At 49.3% G+C, this 21,098-nt stretch overlaps 1 long non-coding RNA gene across 1 annotated transcript; it reads right to left on the bottom strand.

The window, feature by feature from the left end:
• Positions 1-879: 879 nt before the first annotated feature.
• LOC123955623 lies at positions 880-20,078 on the bottom strand. The gene is made up of 3 exons (XR_006821314.1): positions 19,763-20,078; positions 17,518-17,620; positions 880-966 (listed from the first exon to the last, which is right to left on the bottom strand). It is a non-coding gene; the product is annotated as an uncharacterized LOC123955623 (long non-coding RNA).
• Positions 20,079-21,098: the final 1,020 nt, after the last annotated feature.

The following is a 21,098-nucleotide window of genomic DNA, read 5'->3' on the forward strand; positions in this document are numbered from 1 at the left end:
ATAAATAGATAAAATCTTAAAAAAGAAAAAAAAGGTGGGGGGCTAGACCAGGCCATAAGTCCAACTCAAAGTCTTTCCCAACTGGGGAGGGGCTGCAGGGATAGCTCTCCTTAAGGGCTAGCCCTGCTCAAGTTGGCTAGATTTGGGCCCCACTTATTGGGTGCTGGTTTGAGCATCACTATCTTAATTGCAAAGAGAGGGGTGTCTGGGGACTAACAGAGGTCTATGAACCTGGAGAATGAAGAAACTTGTCTTTTGCTCCCAGGAGACCATAAGCTCCAGAGGCCATCCTTTGTAATTTCCCCTTGGTGTGATCCCCTTTTTGGTGCCCCTATTTTTTCCATCTCTGATCCTTCCTTCATTTTTGTTTTTGCTTTCCCAGTTTCCTTTTCTCTGACTCCTTCTCTTCTCTCGATTTCATATCCTAAAGCTCAGGGCACAGGATACCCCTAAAATTGAGCCTCTACTCTCTAGTAGGGGGTGCCAGGATTTGGGGGGACTTTTCCCCTATGCCCTTACCACCTGAGGCAAAGGAGGAGTCTTGAGGGTATCCAACTGAGCATCAGAAGACCAGGAGAGAGGTGGGTTATCCAGGGTCTTTCCACACTGCCTCCACAGAGATCCACAAGAGGGCGCTCTCAATTCTCCACCTGCTGCTTACCATCTCCAACCAGCCTCCCAGAACTACTCAAATGAAGACTGACAAATGGGGCAGAAAACTGCCATACACAGGAAAGCCTGGGAAGGGCACAGGGCAGCATGAAGAAGAGTGTGGTCCACAGTTTAGTCCCAGCATCCTAGTAGGAGCTCAGAGAAGGTCAGTCCTCAGACCAGTTGTCAGCCTCAGGTTTCCAGAAGCAGAATGGCCAGTACTTACTTCTTCCATGCCCTGCTCACCGTCTCTGCCAAGGTGCACACTCCTCCGGGAGGAAACCCAGGTACTACTCATCTCGGTGTCCTCAGGGCCTAGATGGATGAATGGCCAAAGGAATAAATGAGCAAACAGTCAAAGCCTTAAGAGGCTTTGATTCCATCATATGCACACACGTGTCAAATGGCATGCGTACCAACATAGTCACTGGAGCATTATTTGCAATCTCAAGGATTGGAAACAAATTCAGTGTCCATCAGCAGAGGACCAGAACAATAAATTATCAATCAGTGTAATAGTATACGGCCATGAGAAGAGTGAGAAGGATGTAGAGCAAATTCTAGGTGTAGGGTGGGGTGTAAAGAACAGGAAGCAGAATAGGGCACGTGCTAGGCTGCCCCCCACATGTGGGGAGAGAACATGTATGTCTGAATAGGCATAGACAAGCTCGGGAAAGATACCCAAGAAAATTCCAGCTCTGGCTCTCTGGGAAGGGGAACACCTGAGCTAGTGGGTGGCTGGAAGTCTGACTCGTCACTGTCTGGAACCGTTTGGATTTTGTGTCATGTGAGTGTACTGTTGATTCAAAACAAATTTCAAGAGCACACATTTGGAGCCACGGACTTGGATCGCCATCCTGGTTCTGCCAATTACCAGCTGTGTGATTGTGAGCAAGTTATATTAGTCTTTCAGTATCAGTTTCTTCGTCTGTAAAAATAGACTGTTAGATGTCTGCCCAGTGCTCTGAGAATTGCCAAAGGTGTTTCTGTAGCACACTTGGGGAGCCCAAGATTTTGCTGACGCTGCTACCATTTCTACTGCTACACACAGATGACAAATGAGGACAAACCTCTAACCAGAAGAGGCCAAAGTCATGTATGAAAACCTCACAAAAGGCAATATAGTGAGAGATCGGTGGTGTGGTCTTTGACTCCACTGATCTGAGCTCTGGGATCAGAGACCAATTTAAGTGTCCTCTTTAGGGGGTGCCTGCATGGTATAGTCCATTAAGCATCCAACTCTTTGTTTCCACTCAGGTCATGATGTCAGGATCATGAGATCAAGCCCTGCATTGGGCTCCATGTTCAGCGTGGAGTCTGCTTGGAATTTTCTCTCCCTCTGCCCCTCCCTCCCCCTAAAATAAATCAACAAATCTTTAAAATAAACAAGTAAATGTCCTCTTAGGGCTCACCTTCCAGGGGTCATTACCTAATGGATTCTCTACACCCATTTCAGCAACCATGGCCAGGACCAACCTCCTCTAGGACCCTGTTTCAACACCAGACAATTATGTCATAAAATCCCTCTCTTGCTTCCTCTCTCCCTGGATCTCATCAGTGAAAGAATGGAGCAAATACAAAGGAATATAACATGTAGTCATCTGGGGTTGTGCAAGGGAATGTGCTTGAGATTTCAAGATTCATGGTCTTTTTTTTTTTTTTTTAAATTTCATGTATTTGTCAGGGAAAGAGAGCACGCACAATCAGGGAGAGCAGAAGGCAGAGGGAGAAGCAGGCTCCCCACTGAGTGAAGAGACTGATGTGGGACTTGATACTTAACCGACTGAGCCACCCAGGTGTCCCAAGATCAATGCCCTTTAGAGACACTCTCCCTAAAGGGAGTGCCAGCTTGGGGCACTGCATCACTTCAGGCTGCAGTGTCATGCTGGCGTCCAAGCTATACATGCCAGGCATACTCTCTCATTCATCATTTATTCATCTGAAAAAAGTTAATTCAGTTCTCCGCCACGATTGGTAAAGGAGAGTAAGCTGCCTGAGGAAGTTATGGCCCGTTGGTGAAGATACACCATTAAGTAAACTATTAGTAGTAAAGTGCACCAAGCATCAGAGAACCAGCTAGGCAGACCTTCCAGAAGTAGCAAGCAGAGGTACAGGACCCTGAGTGGGGGACAGAGGACCCATCTGGGAGGAAGCAAGGCTTCAGCTCACGCCCGAGGATGGAGGGAAGGACAGGTGCTAATGAAGAGAAGCGGTTTGGGGTCCGCTGTTGTGAAGGTGAGCTGGTGGATGTAAATGGCTCGTGCAAGACCCAACACAACGTGGGCGCTCCAGCAGTTCCAGTGAGGGAGACCCGGGGAGGGGGGTGGGGGGATAGGGGGTGGGGTGGGGGACAGGAAGGAAGTTCCCCAGACGCCCCTGCGGGAGCTGGGGCTGCCATCCCCCAACATGCCACAAGGTGGCGCTCATCAGCTGTTTTGGTGGGTTCCGGCTCCAGTCCCTCCGCGGGCAGTGTGACGGGTCTCCCCGGGGAGGCTAGTTTTTTCCACCTTATAAAGCTGTTACAAAGCGCCCACTTCCCGGACACTGGCAGCCCCTGCGAAGTGTTCTGTGTGCCAGAGCTCAAGTGGCTCCTGACGGCCCTGTTCTTGTGTTTCCCCTTAAAGCGCAGAATTGGTAGCTCTAATTCCCCCCAATAGCCACCAGTTTATGTCCTTTTCACCCTTCCCCGTTTTTTGTTCTTTTTTTTTTTTTTAAGATTTTATTTATTTGTTAGAGCATGAGTAGGGAGAGCGTCAGGCAGAGGGAGAAGCAGGCACCCCGCTGAGCAAGGAGCCCCTTGGGAGACTCAATCCCAGGCCCACCCGGATCATGACTTGAAGAGAAGGTAGATGCTTGAACAACTGAGCCACCCGGCGTCCCTCCCTTCCTGGTTCTTCCTGCCCAGGCGAAGAATCCACGGGGCCCACCCCTAGAGCAACCGGGATGAGATGAGGCACTGAGCCCTGGCACCCCAGGACCATCTAAGCCAGCAGAGCTTCATTTCTCTGCACAGACCCCAGACTCTCTCCAGAGGGGATGAGAAGGTATTTTCCTACAAGTCTTCCTCCAGAGTTAGAAATGTACTTGGTTTTGAACACCCTCCCCCCACCCCCACCCAGATAGCTTCTGGAGAGGGTTAGGTGCCTAGGTGCTCTGGAGTGAGACAGATCGGTTGTCCATTCTAGACTCTGCTGGTGACCTTGGGCAAGCTCCATCACCTCCATGGTCATCTTCTGTGAAATAGAGATGAAAAGAAGAGTTCTAACACTTAACTTTATGGGATGTTAAGTTGTACCAGGAAAAGGGAATATTCATAAGCCACTTTAATCCTTTTTTCCCTCACCCATGGAACATCTTTTAAACACACACTGAAACTGACACGCAGGTAACTTCTAAAAAGGAGAAAAAGGCTGCATCTTGACAGATGGCTTCAAGCCAAAGAGGTGAACCTGGGTTCGGGTGGGGGCTGGCAGGAAATCAGTATGCTCCCTTTTTAACTCTCTCCCAAGAGGACTCTCTGGCTGGGGTTGAGGACTGACAAGCACAGGACCTGACAAGGTCAGAAAAAGGACAGCAGAAGGATTTCCAGGCAGAGGAAGCACATGGATGGACTTCATGGGTCAGTTACTGGGCTACTTTCTGGCTTGTCCAGCAGGCAGGACTAAGACCTCCACCATCTGTGCCCAGCTCAGTGCCTGACACTTAGAGGGCAGTCTGACTCTGGGGTCAAAATGACCAGAGCCTTCATCCCTTGGCCTTAGTTTTATCATGACTCATTACAACCACTGATGATTTAGCCCCCTTTGGAAGCTGACAAGAGGCCATCCCAAAGGTGCCCCACACAAACTGCAGTTTGCTTCTCAGTGAAACAAGGGGTGGACTACATTGAAGCTTTTGAAACTGTGTTTTTCAGTAGCCCTCAGAGACAAGGAGGCAGGGAGAGGTATGTGGCAAGGTGAGCAAAGAATGTTCAAAGCCCCCGTCCCTATTTCACTAAAGAAGCTCCAAATGACCTTCCAGGGGTCATTTGTGACAGGTGTGTGTGTGTGTGTGTGTGTGTGTGTGTGTGTTTGCTTTTTTAAGAGAGGAGAGAGAGAGAGTGAGCACGCACATGTGCAAGGGCAGGAAGGGGAGGGGCAGAGGGAGAGTAAGAGAGACTACCAAGTAGGCTCCATGCTCAGCTCAGAGTCTGACATGGGGCTAGATCTCACGACTCCAAGATCATGACCTGAGCTGAAATCAAGAATCAAACACTTAATGGACTGAGCCACCCAGGTGCCCCAAGAGATCATGTTTTTATTTATTTATTTATTTTTAAAAATATTTTATTTATTTATTTTTGTGAGATTGAGAGAGAGGGAGAACACAAGCCAGGCGGACAGTGGTGGAGAGAGAAGCACACTCCTGGCCGAGCGGGGATGCAGGGCTTGATCCCTAGGCCTTGGGATCATGACCTGAGCAGATGGCAGATGCCTAACTGACCGAGCCACCCAGGCTCCTGAGGTCATGTTTTTTTAAATGAGATGTAAAGAACAATAAAGAAAAATCCACACACCTTATTTGTGAGTTTAACAATTAGTTATAAAATGAATACCCCATCATGCAGGTCAACAAATAGAATGTTGCCTGTAGCCCAGGAGCCACCCGAATGTCCTTCTGCTCCCCACCTTAGAGGACCCAGACTTGATTTAAGGGAGCCAACGATCTGGCCCAGGATGTAGCTTTTACGCAGGTCTGTGTGGCAGGGGGAGGAGAGCGTTTGGCTGGGGTGGGCTTCTGATGGGGAGATTGATTCATCATAGCCCCAGACCATGCCTCGGGGTCATGGGCTCATACAGGGCCGTCTCTGAGCTCTCTCTGGTGTGCTTGTTTTTCTTCCCTTTACCTCTAGTACTGCTCCGATTTCCCCTTTCCCTCAAAGATGCTTAATATATTGTATTTGGCTTCTGTCTTTGGGTATGTACGTATCTTTGAAAAATATATTGTGTTTTGTATACGTATGCATTTTAGATCTCTTTCTGGTCCTTACTTTTGTCGTGTTCCTCTATATTTTTCAAACCCTCTGCTTCTAACTGCTGTCTCTTCACTCCATAGAATGCATCTGTCTGTCCCCTTTACTTGTCCTAATGATGGATACTTAGGATGCCGCAGATTCCTGTCTCACAGCCAACAACACTCATCTGTCCCCTCGTGGAGTACAGACTGAATTGCTCAGAGGCACGTGGCCAGGCGGCGATGATATAAGGCAAGGTAAGCAAGCTTAGGCTTGGCTGGTTTAAATAATTTCAGGGGACTCTTGGGTTTAGGGGCTGTGCCTAGTAGCCTGGTCCCTGGCCTCAGGGGTGATGGGGGCAAAGAAATGCTGGCGGCCTGGGGCGGGAAGACTGGCTAGAAGAGGTAGAGGGGTGTGGGCACTGGCCCCATTAGCTTATATGTGAAAGGCGCGCTTGCAAGTGAATCCTTTGCTGTCTCTAGGAATTGGCCTCAGAGATCTGTCTCCCCAGGATTAACAGGGCCCCAGATATAAAGAATCAGAATAAAAAGACACACGTAACATAGTGGGTTTGGTAGAACTTTGATCTAAAGCCAACAGAGCTGAGAAAAAATTTTAAAAGGAGATGACGTCAATTATCATTTCAATTAATTTCCTGGTTGTTGGCTTATTTTGTTTCTTCTTGTTCAAAGTCTGGCATTTTATACGCTTCAATGAACATTCATTTCTTATGGGCGCAGTGCTTCTGGAAAGCTAAGTCGTGGCTTTCTGGGATCCTCCAACTCCTATTCATGACCTTGAGTTCTCTAACTCCCTTGACAACTGTGCAAAGTCTGGTTCCTCTATTAAGTCACCGATTCCGTGATACAGTGGTTCTGCTTCCCCAGCTGACCTAGAAAATAATTTCCCTGCATACTTAACGGAGCAGAATTTTCCCACCAACCCTGGCCTCTCTAGCTCTGGACCTTGCCCTGAGAGGGAGAAGTACATTTCTCTCTTGTTTAAACCACAGTGCTTTTGTCATTGTTGTTGCTTTTTATTTTTTAAAAAGATTTTATTTATTTATTTGACAGAGATCACAGGTAGGCAGAAAGGCAGGTAGAGAGAGAGGAAGGGAAGCAGGCTCCCCACTGAGCAGAGAGCCCCATGTGGGGCTCAATCCCAGGACCCTGAGATCATGACCCCAGACAAAGGCAGAGGCTTAACCCACTGAGCCACCCCAGTGCCCTTGTTGTTGCTTTTTAAAGATTTTAAGTAATCTCAACCCCCTGACATGGGGCTCGGGGCTAGAAATCACAACCCTGAGATCACCAGGCACTCGCTTTACCCACTGAGCCTGCCAGGTGCCCCTAAACCACTGTTACTTTGGTCTGACTTCCTGGAGCTGAGACACCCACTCGTTTTGGACCCTGCCTGCTGCTAGAACTTTATAGGAGAGAAAGCGCTTGTATCTTATTTGACCCACTGCATGTTTTCAGCTTGTTTCTAACAGGAGATTTGGCTATAGCTTAAATAAACCCGCCCTCTCTGTGCTACCCCACTTTTTACCTGGTTGAATCCTATTCATCCTACATTTTCCTGACCCCTAAGTCGGATCCCTTCATTGTAAGGGCACTGTCCTCATACCCCTTTCCTAGCACGTGCATAACCTAGGAAATATTCGTGGCCTGTCTCCTGCATTAGACTAGACCCTGGCTCTCTTGTTCGTGCTGGTCCCCAACCCAGCCCATTATGCAGAGCTGACCCACAGCTAGTGACCAAATGAATGAAGGCTCTCCAGGGGAGCTGCAGAGAGGAGAAATCTCTTGGTGCCTTTTTTCTTTTTTTAAGATTTTATTTATTTATTTGACAGACAGAGATCACAAGTAGGCAGAAAGGCGGGGGGGGGGGGCAGGCCCCCTGCTCAGCAGGGCCCTGGGATCATGACCTGAGCTGAAGGCAGAGGCTTTAACCCACTGAGCCACCCAGGCGCCCCCTTGGTGCCTTTTGCTAGGCGTGTGCCCTGAACCCCGTGGGTGGAACCTGGCTCGTCAGACTTTGCTGCCCAGACGTTCTCACCATCGTCCTCTCCAAAATCATCCATTCCAAAGCCTTGAACTAGTCTCTAAATGTGAGGGGCTTCACAACCAGTTTTCGCCCACGAAGAGGGAATGGTATGTGTATGTCAGACATCGAGGCCCCTGGATTTCCCCCCCTCCCAGCTACGTGTGATATGTAGAACCGCTGGTGGGGTGGACCTGGCCCGTGTTATCTTCTCTAAGAGCTGCCTACCAAGCCCCTTCGTGCTGGGGAGTGGGCCCCACTGGGTTGCTGGTAGCCCATGGCACCCCTTGCTAAGAACTGGGAAAAAAGTGCCCCTTTCTCAATATGCTTTATTGCCAGCTGCCAAAGTAGTTTCCTGACGAGTATGCATATTTACAATGTCTATAGTGTGATGGGGACCCCTGGGACCCTGGGAATTAGGCTTTGCACTGTCGGCCTAATCACGCGTGGGTCTGTGTCCCGTCCGCCTCTCTGTTCGCCTTGCCAGTGTCATGTTGCTCTGTCCTCTTCTGGAGCCAGGCTGATTGGGCCAACCTAACTTAAGGTGGTCAATCAGATTGGTTGTCTCAAACATTTAAAGCTGGCGTCCAGAGCTCCAGTTTGTCAGTATGGGACGAGGAGGAAATGCAGAGTCATGGCTGGGAGAGCCATCTCCTGACACGTGTCAGTTAGAGTCCCTGACGGCAAGCAACAGAAACCAACTTAAAGAGCTAACTGAGCGGAAACAAGATGCGACGATTTGGAAGGAGTCTGGGAAAGCCAGGAAACCCAAAGCCAGGCAGGAGGAACAATAGGAATAGCTTCACACCAGAGCAATCTGGCCAGTGCCCTCTGCCCGGAGGAGGAGGGGGACGGGAAAGGTGGGACAGGGACGATGGTAGACACTGACATGGACAAGGGATGCCTGTCCATTTCCTCCTTCCTGTCTCTCCATTTGGACTCCAAGTCTTGGGTGGGAGCATCTGATCAGCCATGCAGTGATAGTGAGAGGAGGGCTCTGTGGGGTGCTCTGATTGGATGGGGACCACCAAATGGGGGGCATTCCAATTGGGCGGGGGCCAGCAGTGTGGGAAGTGAAAGAATTCACCCAGAACAGAGGAGACAGAAGTTTATTGAATGCACCGCAAGGGAGCAGAGGGCAGGACAGCAGAGGAGAGACCATCTTCCACCAGGCGGTTGTGAGACCACAGTTCTAGGGCAGAGTGAGAAGTATGGGAATGCATGCAATTTTCCCTTTTTGGGCAGTCTGGGGAACTGTTCCCGGTCGGTCGTAATTGGTCAGTTAGGGCCTATGGTTATTTCGAGATGGGTCCTGTAATGAGCCCCTCTGCATTCAGCCCCGGGGCTGCTTTGGGCTCTTTCCTTGATCAAGTTCCCATTGCTCAAGCCTGTGGCCTAAAAGCAGCCTCTAGAGGCTCCATCCCTCCGTTGTTGTTCTCTTCTTAACTCAAAGAATACTTTTTCATTTACAAAGTTATTTAGAACACATCAAACAAGGCAACATTTCTTTTTTTCCACCTTCTGGTACTGGATCGGGTGGCGGCTCCTCTAGCCGGCGTCACTAGCATCGGTCCCTCCTCCTGCCCCCTCCCCTTGTCCCCAGCAGCAGACGTGCCTTCTTCACCATTCTCTTGGCTTTCTGTAATATCTTCAGAGCATCTCCTCTGTCTCCAGGGGAATGTTTTTCTTACCTCCTTTCTTTGGTTCGGTTTGGTTAGCTGCTCGCTAACCTCAAGAACAGCACCACTCTGACCCCATTTGACTGGCTCTGTGGCCACTTTCTGCCTTCTGCATGTCGGTTCCTCTGCCTGGGCAATTTCAGCGGCAATTTTCTCTATATCCACTTCCACCCGTGAACCACACACCCTTTCAAGTTCATTGTTAAATGAATCTGTGCTTTCCAGGAACAACTTCTTTTCCCAGTGTTGCTCCTCTATGTGAAGAAGTTCAGCTTCTAGTTTTCACTGATGAATGGTTAAGAACTGAGCTTGTTGTTTGAGATTGTGTGTTCTAGCTGTTGTGATAACTGACTGAACATCTGGGTGCCGTACTCACTAGGTGTCCCTGTGATGAGCTGGTGGTTTCTCTGCAAAGACACGGCTCTATGCTTCCCTGAAGAGCCATCATCAAAAGATAGGTTAGGAGAAACCCAAGGTGACCTAGGGTATGGCCTCAGATATAATGCCAAAGGTACTATTCATGAAAAAAATAATTGATAAGCTAGACTTCATCACAACTAAAAACTCCTGGTGCGCTAGGGTGCCTGGGTGGCTCAGTCGGTTAAGTGTCTGACTCTTTGTTTCAGCGCAGGTCATGATCTCCTGCATCAGTGGATGGAGCCCTGAGTGGGGCTCACTCAGCTCAGAGTCTGCTTGGGATCTCTCTCTCCCTCTGCAACCCCTTCCCCCGCTGTCCCCGCTCTCTCTCGCATGTGCTCTCTCTCTCAAATGGATAAATAAATCTTAAAATTTAAAAAAAGGGGGGGATTAAAAAAAAGGGGAATAAAGGTGACTTTAGAGAGAAAAAAGCAAAAAAAAAAACAAAAAAAAACCACAAAGAAAAACTTCTGCTGTGCAAAAGACACTGCCAAGTGAATGAGAAGACAAGCCACAGACTAGGAGAAAATATTTGCAAAAAACACATCTGATCAAGTCCTGCTAGCTAAAATATACAAAGACCTCTTCAATCAGAAATAAGAAAACCAACAATCCAATTTTTAAAATGCACAAAAGGGGCGCCTGGGTGGCTCAGTGGGTTAGGACTCTGCCTTCGGCTCAGGTCGTGGTCCCGGGGTCCTGGGATCGAACCCCGCATCGGGCTCTCTGCTCTGCTGAAAGCCTGCTTCCTCCTCTCTCTTTGCCTGCCTCTTTGCCTACTTGTGATCTCTGTCTGTCAAATAAATAAATAAAATCTTTAAAAAATAATAATAAAAAAAATACACAAAAGACCTGAAAAGATTTCACCAAAGAAGATACGCAGAGGGAAAATAAACACATGAAAAGATGCTCCACACCCTGTGTCATTAGGGAATTGGAAATTAAAACCATGAGATACCCCTGCACGCCTACCAGAATGACCAAAATCCAGGACACTGACAACACCAAATGCTGGCAAGGACGTGGAGCAATAGGAACTCTCATCCACTGCTGGTGAGAATGCACGATGGTACAGCCACTTCAGAGGACAATTTGGCAGTTTCTTCCAAAATTAACATGCTCTTACCATATGATCCAGCAACTGTGGTCCTTGGTATTTACCCAAATGTATTGAAAATCTATGTTCCATATAAAATCCTGCACACTGTTTTTATTATCAATGTGTAGTTGACCCAAAATATCATACCAGTTTCAGGTATACAATAATGATTCAACATTTCTATACATAACGAAATGATCCCCACAATAAATCTAGCTACCAGCCTGTCCTCTGGTTTTCAAGGTATTAGGCCAGTGCAGCTCTAGCCCTTATACTCTCTCCTCTACTCTCTGGGCTCCCTCTCACCTTGTTTTCCTTCTTCCCCAAGTTTGATCTCAGGGGTAGGGTTTCCTTCTGCAGGGCAGGGGTGGAGGCGGAGATCCTCTGAGCCCAGTGACCACCTCTGCCCCTCGGGAAGCCCCACAACCCAGCAGCTGCTGGTTCTATAACTCTGATTCTCTCTCCCCCAAATCTTGCCATCTTTTTAGCCTGAATTCCAGCTCCTACTTTGGGAACTGTCATCATGTTTAATCCCACCTGGGTGAGCCCCCTCCACTTCCGGAAATGGAAGCTATTCCATTACAAGGTAAAGTATGGTTTAAGTAGCTGTAGGGAAGTGTGACAGAAAGTCTGTCAGTTGGGCTGGACTTGCCAAAACTTGGTGTAGTGCGGGATGCCATCACCGTGCCTCCTCAGGAAACCTGAGCAGAGCTGAGGCGGGGCAAGTCAGGACGTTCAAGGTGAGAGGCAGGAAATGGTGTGGGGGAGGGGCAGACAAAGCTCAGGCCCAGAGTGGCAGAGAATGGAGGATGGGGGCAGGGACTTCCTGACAGCATTAAGATGGGGGTGGGTAGGGCCCAGCTCTTGCTGGAGAAGGGCTGAGGGAGGGAGATGGGGGGGGGGGATGGTGGGGGGTAGGAGGAAGACAGGATTTCCTCTAATAAACATTTCAGCCTGAGGCCAGAGGCCCCTGGAAACCCAGGGCGGGGTGGGGGGGAGGCCCCCCCCTCTGGAGAGGAGAAGCTAGTGCTTCTCATTGAGCCCCAAGGCATTAGCCTTGGGGCTGCAGGAGGGCCCAGGGCTGACCAACACGAATATCCTACAGGATGGTCTAAGCCCAAAGACCGCAACCCAGCAAATACCAACCAGACTGCAGAGTCTTTGTGGAGCCCTTCTCAGGGCTCCTCCTCCCCATTTCTTTGTTCCATCTGGACACTTCCAGCCTCCAGTCCCCTCTGTCCTTCTGCACCTGGTGGTCAGTCAGGGCTCACCCGGCTTCCTTCCTAGTCTCTCATCCCTGCCATCCTCCACCCCTCCCCCGGTGGAAGTCAGGCCCTCCTCCCAGGACCCACCTAGCTGTGCCAGCCTCCCCCGCCCAGGCCCGCTCCAGCCAGGACATGGTCTTTCCAGTCCCAGCAGGCTGAGGCACCTGAGGCTTTAATTATGAGCCACTTCAAAGTCTTTCTGAAAGCAGGTGAGAGATACAGTGTAAACAAGTGAGTGAGTCATCCCGGCCTTCCCAGCACCACAGGGTGGGGAGCTCCTTCCTGTTCCTCTCACCCACCAGCCTCTCAAGTAAGCAGTCACTGGTTCTGGCTTCAGACTGGTTCTGACTTCAGGCAGACGGCGACCCTGGGGCTGGGGGCCTGTAAGTGAAGCTCTGGGGCTCACCGTGGCCTACAGTGTCTGTCTGTCTGTTGAGCAATAAGCACTTCCCGTGCATTAGCCCGTCTCATCCTCACAACAGTCTCATGGGGCAGGTATTATCCTGTCCATTTCCCAGGTGACAAAAGCAAAGCCCACCCAGAGAGCTTCAGGGATTTACCCAAGGTTACACAGGTTGGTAGCCGACCAGACCAAGGTCCCAACACCAGCAGTCTGACTCCACAGCCGTGCTTAACCCCTGACACGCTGAGGAGGACTCAGCATCATTCTTGTGGCTTCCCCTTCCCAATGGCAGAAACGGAATAGATCCTAGAAACCTGTCAGACATCCCAACTCTTCCAAAAAGTCAGTATTATGAAAGGCAAGAGAAACTGAGAATAACTTTTCCAGATGAAAAACCATAACAGAGGGACGCCTGGGTGGCTCAGTCAGTTAAGCGTCTCCCTCCGGCTTGGGTCATGATCCCAAGATCCAGGGATTGAGTCCTGCATCAGGCTCCCTGCTCCACCGAGAGCCTGCTTCTCCCTCTCCCTCTGCACGCACTGTGCCTATGTTCTCTCTCTGTCAAATAAATAAATAAAATCTTTAAAAAGCAAAAAAATTAAAAAACAAGAAAAACCACAACACATAATAATTCTGGATCAGTACTGAACCTGAGAAAAAAAATTGCTACAGAAGACAGCAGGAGATGAAGGGCAAAGTTAGAATAAGGACCGTATACTAGATTTTAGTGTATCAGTGACATGTCCTTAATTTGGTAGTTGTCCTAAGGACAGGTAAGAAAATGTCCTTGTTCTTTTTTTTTTTTAAAGATTTTATTTATTTATTTGACAGGCAGAGATCACTAGTAGGCAGAAAGGTAGGCAGAGAGAGAGAGGAGGAAGCAGACTCCCTGCCCAGCAGAAAGCCCGATGTGGGGATCGATCCCAGGACCCTGGGATCACGACCTGAGCCAAAGGCAGAGGCTTCAACCCACTGAGCCACCCAGGCACCCCGAAAATGTCCTTGTTCTTAAGAGATACGTGCTTGACAGCAAAGGAAACAGTTAACAAAACCAAAAGACAACTGACAGAATGGGAGAAAATATTTGCAAACGACATATCAGATAAAGGGCTAGTATCCAAAATTTATAAGGAACTTAGCAAACTCAACACCCAAAGAACAAACAATCCAATCAAGAAATGGGCAGAGGACATGAACAGACATTTCTGCAAAGAAGACATCCAGATGGCCAACAGACACATGAAAAAGTGCTCCACATCACTCGGCATCAGGGAAATACAAATCAAAACCACAATGAGATATCACCTCACACCAGTCAGAATGGCTAAAATTAACAAGTCAGGAAATGACAGATGCTGGCGAGGATGCGGAGAAAGGGGAACCCTCCTACACTGTTGGTGGGAATGCAAGCTGGTGCAACCACTCTGGAAAACAGCATGGAGGTTCCTCAAAATGTTGAAGATAGAACTACCCTATGACCCAGCAATTGCACTACTGGGTATTTACCCTAAAGATGCAAACGCAGTGATCCGAAGGGGCACGTGTACACGAATGTTTATAGCAGCAATGTCTACAATAGCCAAACTATGGAAAGAACCTAGATGTCCATCCACAGATGAATGGATAAAGAAGATGTGGTATATATACACAATGGAATACTATGCAGCCATCAAAAGAAATGAAATCTTGCCATTTGCGACGACGTGGATGGAACTAGAGGGTATCATGCTTAGTGAAATAAGTCAATCGGAGAAAGACAACTATCATATGATCTCCCTGATAAGAGGACATGGAGATGCAACAGGGGGAGTTAGGGGGATAGGAGAAGAATAAATGAAACAAGATGGGTTTGGGAGGGAGACAAACCATAAATGACTCTTAATCTCACAAAACAAACTGGGGGTTGCTGGGGGGAGGTGGGGTTGGGAGAGGGGGAGGGGGTTATGGACATTGGGGAGGGTATGTGCTATCGTGAGTGCTGTGAAGTGTGTAAACCTGGCGATTCACAGACCTGTACCCCTGGGGATAAAAATACATTATATGTTTATAAAAAAAAAAAAATTGGAAGGGGAGGCAAACCATAAGAGACTATGGACTCTGAAAAACAACCTGAGGGTTTTGAAGGGGCGGGGGTGGGAGGTTGGGGGAACCAGGTGGTGGGTAATAGGGAGGGCACGTATTGCATGGAGCACTGGGTGTTGTGCAAAAACAATGAATACTGTTACGCTGAAAAAAAAAATAAATTTATATACATATTAAAAAAAAAGAGATACGTGCTTGAGTGTTTAGGGATGTTAGAGTGTCTGAAACTTATCTTCAAATACCAAACTTATTTTCAAATACCAAAATGATTTACATCTGTGTGTCTGTGTGTGTCTAAGAGAGACACGATAGAGCCTATGTAGTAAAATATTAGTGAATCTTGGTAAAGGGCATTTGAGAGTTTATTATACTATTCTTTTAACTTCTCTGTAGGTTTAATATTTTCAAAATAAGAAAGCTGCTAAAAGGAAGTTACTGAATTAACACAGCCTGGGATTAATTTAGATTCTGAACGATGCTGTTCCACACCTTTGCAGGACAGTGGGTCCCAAAGGCCATACAGCCCCGGGCTGTCAATGAGACCCATCCTCTCGCTTCCCTGAGGACCCCGAGCTTCTGCTTTCTTGTCAACTCCGAGAATCATCTCAGACAGAGCTGAGAGGAAGGGGAATAGGAAGTCACAGCCAAGGTGTGGGGAGGACTGTCCTTCATCCCTCACCCAAGCATTGCATCTTTGGAAAGTCTGGACAGATTTGTCCACGTGTGTTAAGTGGTTTGTGCTGAGGGATTTGCAAACAGAAAAGGTACTGATTGAGAAGCAGGAATGCTCTTCTGGCTCCTTCTCCTGCCTCTTGGCGATGCCTGCGCCTCCGAGCACCAGGAGAGTGCAACACAGACCCGCCGAGGCATCACTCAGCCCTGGGGAAGCCAGCCGAGTGTCAACACTCTGGCCGAGAGAAGTGCTAAAATGCATATTTGAAGATGTCTGAACAGACTTGTTTGAGAGACAACTGGAGTTGTGAAGTAATCCAGATGTCTCCCCGTGTCTCGGTTTTGAAGGCAGAGTTTGCCTGCAGGCCCCTGACCTCTAATGTCTTTCTGTTATTGTTAGCATTTGACACAACTTTACTTAAGACTTGAGGATGACAGAAGTCAACACAGAGAGGAACTTATAACTGCTGCTGGCAGGGCTACTCTGAAGAGTCTCCCTGGGACAGAAGTCATCTCGGTGTGGGATCCTCCAGGCCGGGATCACTGGGCCAGTGATGTTGTACCAGGCAGAGACCATGTCCTCCCTAAACTGACCTCCTCTGGCCCCAGTGGGCAATACCAACCCACAGGGAGACTTACAGGCTCTCGCTCAGAATCCTCCTCCAGATGTAAGGGAGGGTCCCAGAGCCAGTGGGCTGCGCCCAGGCAGAATGAGTCACAGCGGGAGACTGAAGTTGGAGGGAGCACAAGAACACAAAGAAGCAAAAGAGCCATTGGCAGAAGGATTCAGATCTGCAGAGACAGAGCTCTGACGGGGAGGTGATCTGGAAGACAGAAGAGAAGGATCTGGAGCCACTGTTTCCATCTTTCTCACTCAGCTTTGCTATTCCATCTGCCACCCTCGTAGCCCCTGAAAGGGATCATACTGCAGACCATGCAGACCATGGTTGGGAGGGTGGACCCTCCCAACCAGCCCTATTCTTTAAGGAACCCCCTTCCCTTCCATGTAGACAATGGGGCTGCCATCAGACTATCCTTGCCCTCCTGGCTACCATGATCAGCCCAAGGAAGGGGAACTTGAGTCAGATTGGGTCCTTAATTTATGCACAGGTAACAGGAGACAGAGCCCCTTCTTTACTCTGGGGTCGCCAGTTGAGGTGATACAAGCCTAGCATTGTCAGCCTTCCCCACAGCCCACGTAGAGGCCCAGTATGGGGGAATGAGGCAAACACAAATAGGAGTAGACCCCCAGTGACATTGTTGCTGTTTCTGGATCCAGTTGTTCCTGAAGCCCTTTTCATTCTGATCAAATCAGTGATGTGAGCTAATCCATTCCTGCTTTTCCTTTGGGGCTACTTTTTTTTTTTTTTTTTTAAGATTTTATTTATTTTTCAGAAGGAGAGAGCACACAAGCAGGGGGAGTGTCAGGCAGAGAGAGAAGCAGGTCCCTGCTGAGCAAGGAGCCCGATGTGGTACCTGGTCCCAGGACCCTGGGATCATGATATAAGCCAAAGGCAGACCCGTAATCTTCACTGACTGAGCCACCCAGACACCGTGGTTGGGGATTTATTCATGGAGACAAAAAAGAAAACTGGTCTGTTCAGATAAATAGGGGCAAGAAAAGCACCAGATGGGCAGATTGAGAGAGAAAGAGAGATGTGATTTTTCTAGTTCCTAAGCCCCAGTGTTTTCCCACCTTTCCTTTCTGGGATATTCCCTGAATCCCTACCATACCCCCCGTCTTAGGCTTTTTGGGGGCTTAGGTGACAGAATCCCACTCAGGCTGAGACAAAAAGGGTAGTTATTATAAGGATAGGTGTTCGCTGGAACGCTGGGACAAGTGGCATGCCCAGGTCCCAGGAAGGCCGAGAAGCCAGGCAGCCCTTTTCTCTCTGGGCCCCACGGTCTCAAGCATCTTACTTAAGACCAGCTTCCTTCAGTTCTCCACACATGAGGCCGAATGTGGTTGCTGTGTGGCCACGGACATGTTCTACTCACTCTCTAGTCCTTTACAAATCAGAATAGCTCTGGGCCCAGTCTGGGTCAGTGCTCACCCCTGTTCCAGTCAGCCAGGCCTGATCATACTCTGGCTTCTGCCGCCCACCTCTGGGGAAGGGTCAGAGGCTGCTTTGGGTGGGTTTCCAGCCACTGCCATTAAATAGAACTGATGAAAACCACTGCCGATAGCCTTGGGGTGTCTGTTTGCTCCTCACCTCGCCTTGTTGGAAGGTGTGTGGCTCCAGGGTGTGTCCAGCTGGATCAAAGGGCAGGTTCTTCCCAAATGAGAGCAGAGAACATTCTTCCACAGTGGTTCTCCTGTGAACAACCAGATTTTGTGGTGGTGGCAGCCGACTGCCCCTCCCTTCCCCCCATCGCCCACTACCACCCCTGAGGGAGAACTGGTGCTATATTACCGGGAACCATCACACATCCTGTGCAGGGTGGCAAAGAAACCTATAGAATATTCCATGGGCAGACTCCAGCCTGGCATGTACATCATAACTTGCCCTTTCAGTAAGGACAAATGCCAATATTTTAGTATCTCTGGACAAACCTGGAACCAACCATATAGACTTAGCTCTGAATGGAAAATTCTGGAAGTTGAAGATGATTCTTGATTTTACTAGGGGAGGCAGAGAGTAGGGCTTCGGGGCCTGAGGCAGGTCAGCGTGAGTCTTGAGCACCTCTTCCCACCCCTGTATGTAGTACTCTGACGATATCCGTTCCACCCAGAAGGTAGAGTCTCCTTTCCCGCATTCCCAGTCTCCCAGAGGAGCCCCTGTCATATGCCTTTAACTTCTCTTTCTTCCATGATCACTCGATCACTCGGCAACGTCTCTCTCAGGTGGGGATGGAGGCTGCTGGGCAGAGCACAGGCGGACTGAAAGCTCACAGCAGGTAGGACAGCAGAATGTTTCTATTCAGTCTTACTCTTCTACATGGAAAATATCACCAACTTGTGTTAAAGGCAGAGGCATAAAACTGATGCTTAACGCGACAAAGGGGATGATTCAGAATTGAGAATAAAATACACAGCAATGCAAACACTCAGGCCCATCTGGAAACCTCCCTCCCTCGCATGTCCTTGTCACCCTGCTCCCCACCACTTTCTCATCTAACTCTAATTTTCTCCTTCCTACCGAGTAGAATACACTTTCCTAAATCATCTGGAGCATATCTTGGCTTGTTCGACACCCGGCCTCCTGTTTGCCTCCAGGCCCTGGTGGACAGCTTCAGGTTAGCTTTTAGGCTTCGTGCAGGCAGGAGACACGTGACTACCTCAAGTGCTCCTGTTGGCAGAGGATGTGTTGTGGGGTTTTGTTGTTGTTTTTTTTTTTAAGATTTTATTTATTTGACAGACAGACAGTGAGAGAGGGAACACATGCAGGGGGAGTGGGAGAGGGAGAAGGAGAAGCAGGTTCCCCGCTGAGTAGGGAGTCTGACATGGGGCTCGATCCCAGGACCCTGGGATCATGACCTGAGCCAAAGGCAGATGCTTAACGACTGAGCCACCCAGGCACCCCAGAGGATGTGTTTCAACAATGCACCTCTCCAGTAGCAAAAGCACCGAGCAGCAACCTAAATGGGATAGGAATGAAGGCTCCGAGAGCGGCTGGGGGAGATGTTGTGCCCAAACCTATTATTAAATACTAAAACGGTGGCGAACCACCAGGAGGGGGAGCTGTAGAGACTCAGGGAAAGGAGAAAGGGAAGGTTAGGTGGGGCAGGCCATTAGCCTGGTGATCAAGCATAACATCATCAGTGAGGAGTCCTGTTGGTGACATGTCCCCCTGTGTGATGTGATGAGAAGGGCACTTCGCCTCTGCGGTCTTCTTCCCCAAACCCACACCCCCAGTCTAACCATGAGAAAACCACCAGACAAGCCAAATGGAGAGACCTTCTGCAAAATACCTGGCCAGTATTCCTCCACAGTGGTAAGGGTATAAAATGAACAAACAAAACACAAGAAACAAAGTCTGAGCAACTGTCACAGCACAGACGACACTGAGATGTGGTGACTAAATGCAGTGTGGGACCCAGGAGAGAATCCTGGTTCGTGGAAACTCAAGTGAAATTGAGTGGAGTTGGCTGGTAGCGATACACCAGTGTGCTTCCTCAGCTGGGACACACTCACTGGGAGAGAGTAATAAGAGGGAGCACCGGGGGAGGAGTCTATGGGAACTCTCTGTGCTACCGTTGCAACTGTTTTGTAAATTTCAAACTATTCTGAAATTAAAAGTTTATTAAAAAAAAAAAAAGGTAACACGGGATGTAGGGGAGGGCAGGAGGAGTGGCTTTCCGGTGGAAAGAGGAGGGAGGGTTTGGAAAGGAGAAGTCCCGGGAAATGGAACAGAGAACCAGAGAAGCTGCCTTTCTGGAAGGAGACAGGCATCCCTGCCCCAGCGTCCCTAGGGAAGCGGCTTCCTACAAATCAGGTTAGCCAGGGTTTTCCCTTACCTGCGGCCAGCAGGCAGATCCAAAGCTGAACTTCCCGGGATCCGGATGTACATGTGAATCTTGTCAAAATGCAGATTCTGATTCAGCAGGTCGGGCTGGAGCCTGAGTTTCCGCCTTTCTAACTGGCTCGCATGTGATGTGGAGGCTGTGGGTCCTAGGACCACACTTGGAGTTGCAAGAAGCTGGAGAGTCGATGCCACCTCACCTGGAAGGAGGGGAAGAGATGCTGGAAGGGAAGCTGTGACCCTGTCCACACAGTCTGCAACCTGGCCAGCCCGAGGAGAAGGCTGAGCTGGCCACAGTGATCCTGTGGGAAGAGCCGAGCTTGGGCTCTGCAGCCTCAGGAAGCAGGTTTGAGTCTGATCGCCTGCGCACTGTCACGCTGGGCCAGTGTCCCAGCCCCCCAGTCTCACGTCACCATCCATACCAAGAGCATCCTGGCTCCTGATGCCCATGGCTTGAGGTCACTCCAGGAACTGAATGAGGGAGTCACATGTGAGGCTCTGGACAAGCACAGCACAACCACTTGCTGAAGTGATGCAGGACCCCACCAAACGAGCTTCAAACGACTTACAGCACCTGGTATCTCTCTGTTATGTATTAACACTGCCGAACCCTCGTGAAGCCATTTTGCTTTATTTATTCAATCATTCAGTCAACAGATATACATTGAAAGCCCATCACAGGCTTCCAAAGAATGGGTTGTCTGAAGTCTCTTGCCTCCTGGAATCCAGACTTGCAAACGGCTGGAGCTGAAGAGAACCAAGAAGCCAGCAAGATCTTACGGCCCACTGGCCAAGGCCCAAGTCCTGCTGTGCTTTCTTGGCCCTCTGTGCTTCCCTTACTCTGACCTCCCTCTCTGGCTGGGGTCCACAAAAACAGTGAGCCCCCCCTTCCTCCAGAGAGCCTCCTGCTGGGAAAGGCATGGCTCCCCCCGCCCCACCATCCCTGTTCTCCCTGGCATTGTTCTCCCCTTTCTCTGGCCCAGGCCTCAGCCTCTTCCTGACTGGCTGTCCTCCAAGGCGCAAGGGCTCCAGAATTCCTGCTCATCTTCAAACTTAACTTACACAAACATTTATATGCAGTCAGGAGCTTCGGAATCCAATCAAGGTGGCTTCCTCATAGCAGATTCGAGGAAAAGAGAAGGAAATTTTAAAAGATTTTGTTTACTTATTTGAGAGAGAGACAGTGAGCAGGGCAAGGGGGAGAAGAAGAGGGAGAAGCAGGCTCCTCGCTGAGCAGGGAGCCTGATGCGGGACTCCATCCCAGGACCCTGGGATCATGACCTGAGCCGAACACAAACACTTAACCGACTGAGCTACCCAGATGCCCCAAG

The sequence above is a fragment of the Meles meles genome, chromosome 13 (assembly GCF_922984935.1).
Source record: "Meles meles chromosome 13, mMelMel3.1 paternal haplotype, whole genome shotgun sequence".
Lineage (NCBI taxonomy): Eukaryota > Metazoa > Chordata > Mammalia > Carnivora > Mustelidae > Meles > Meles meles.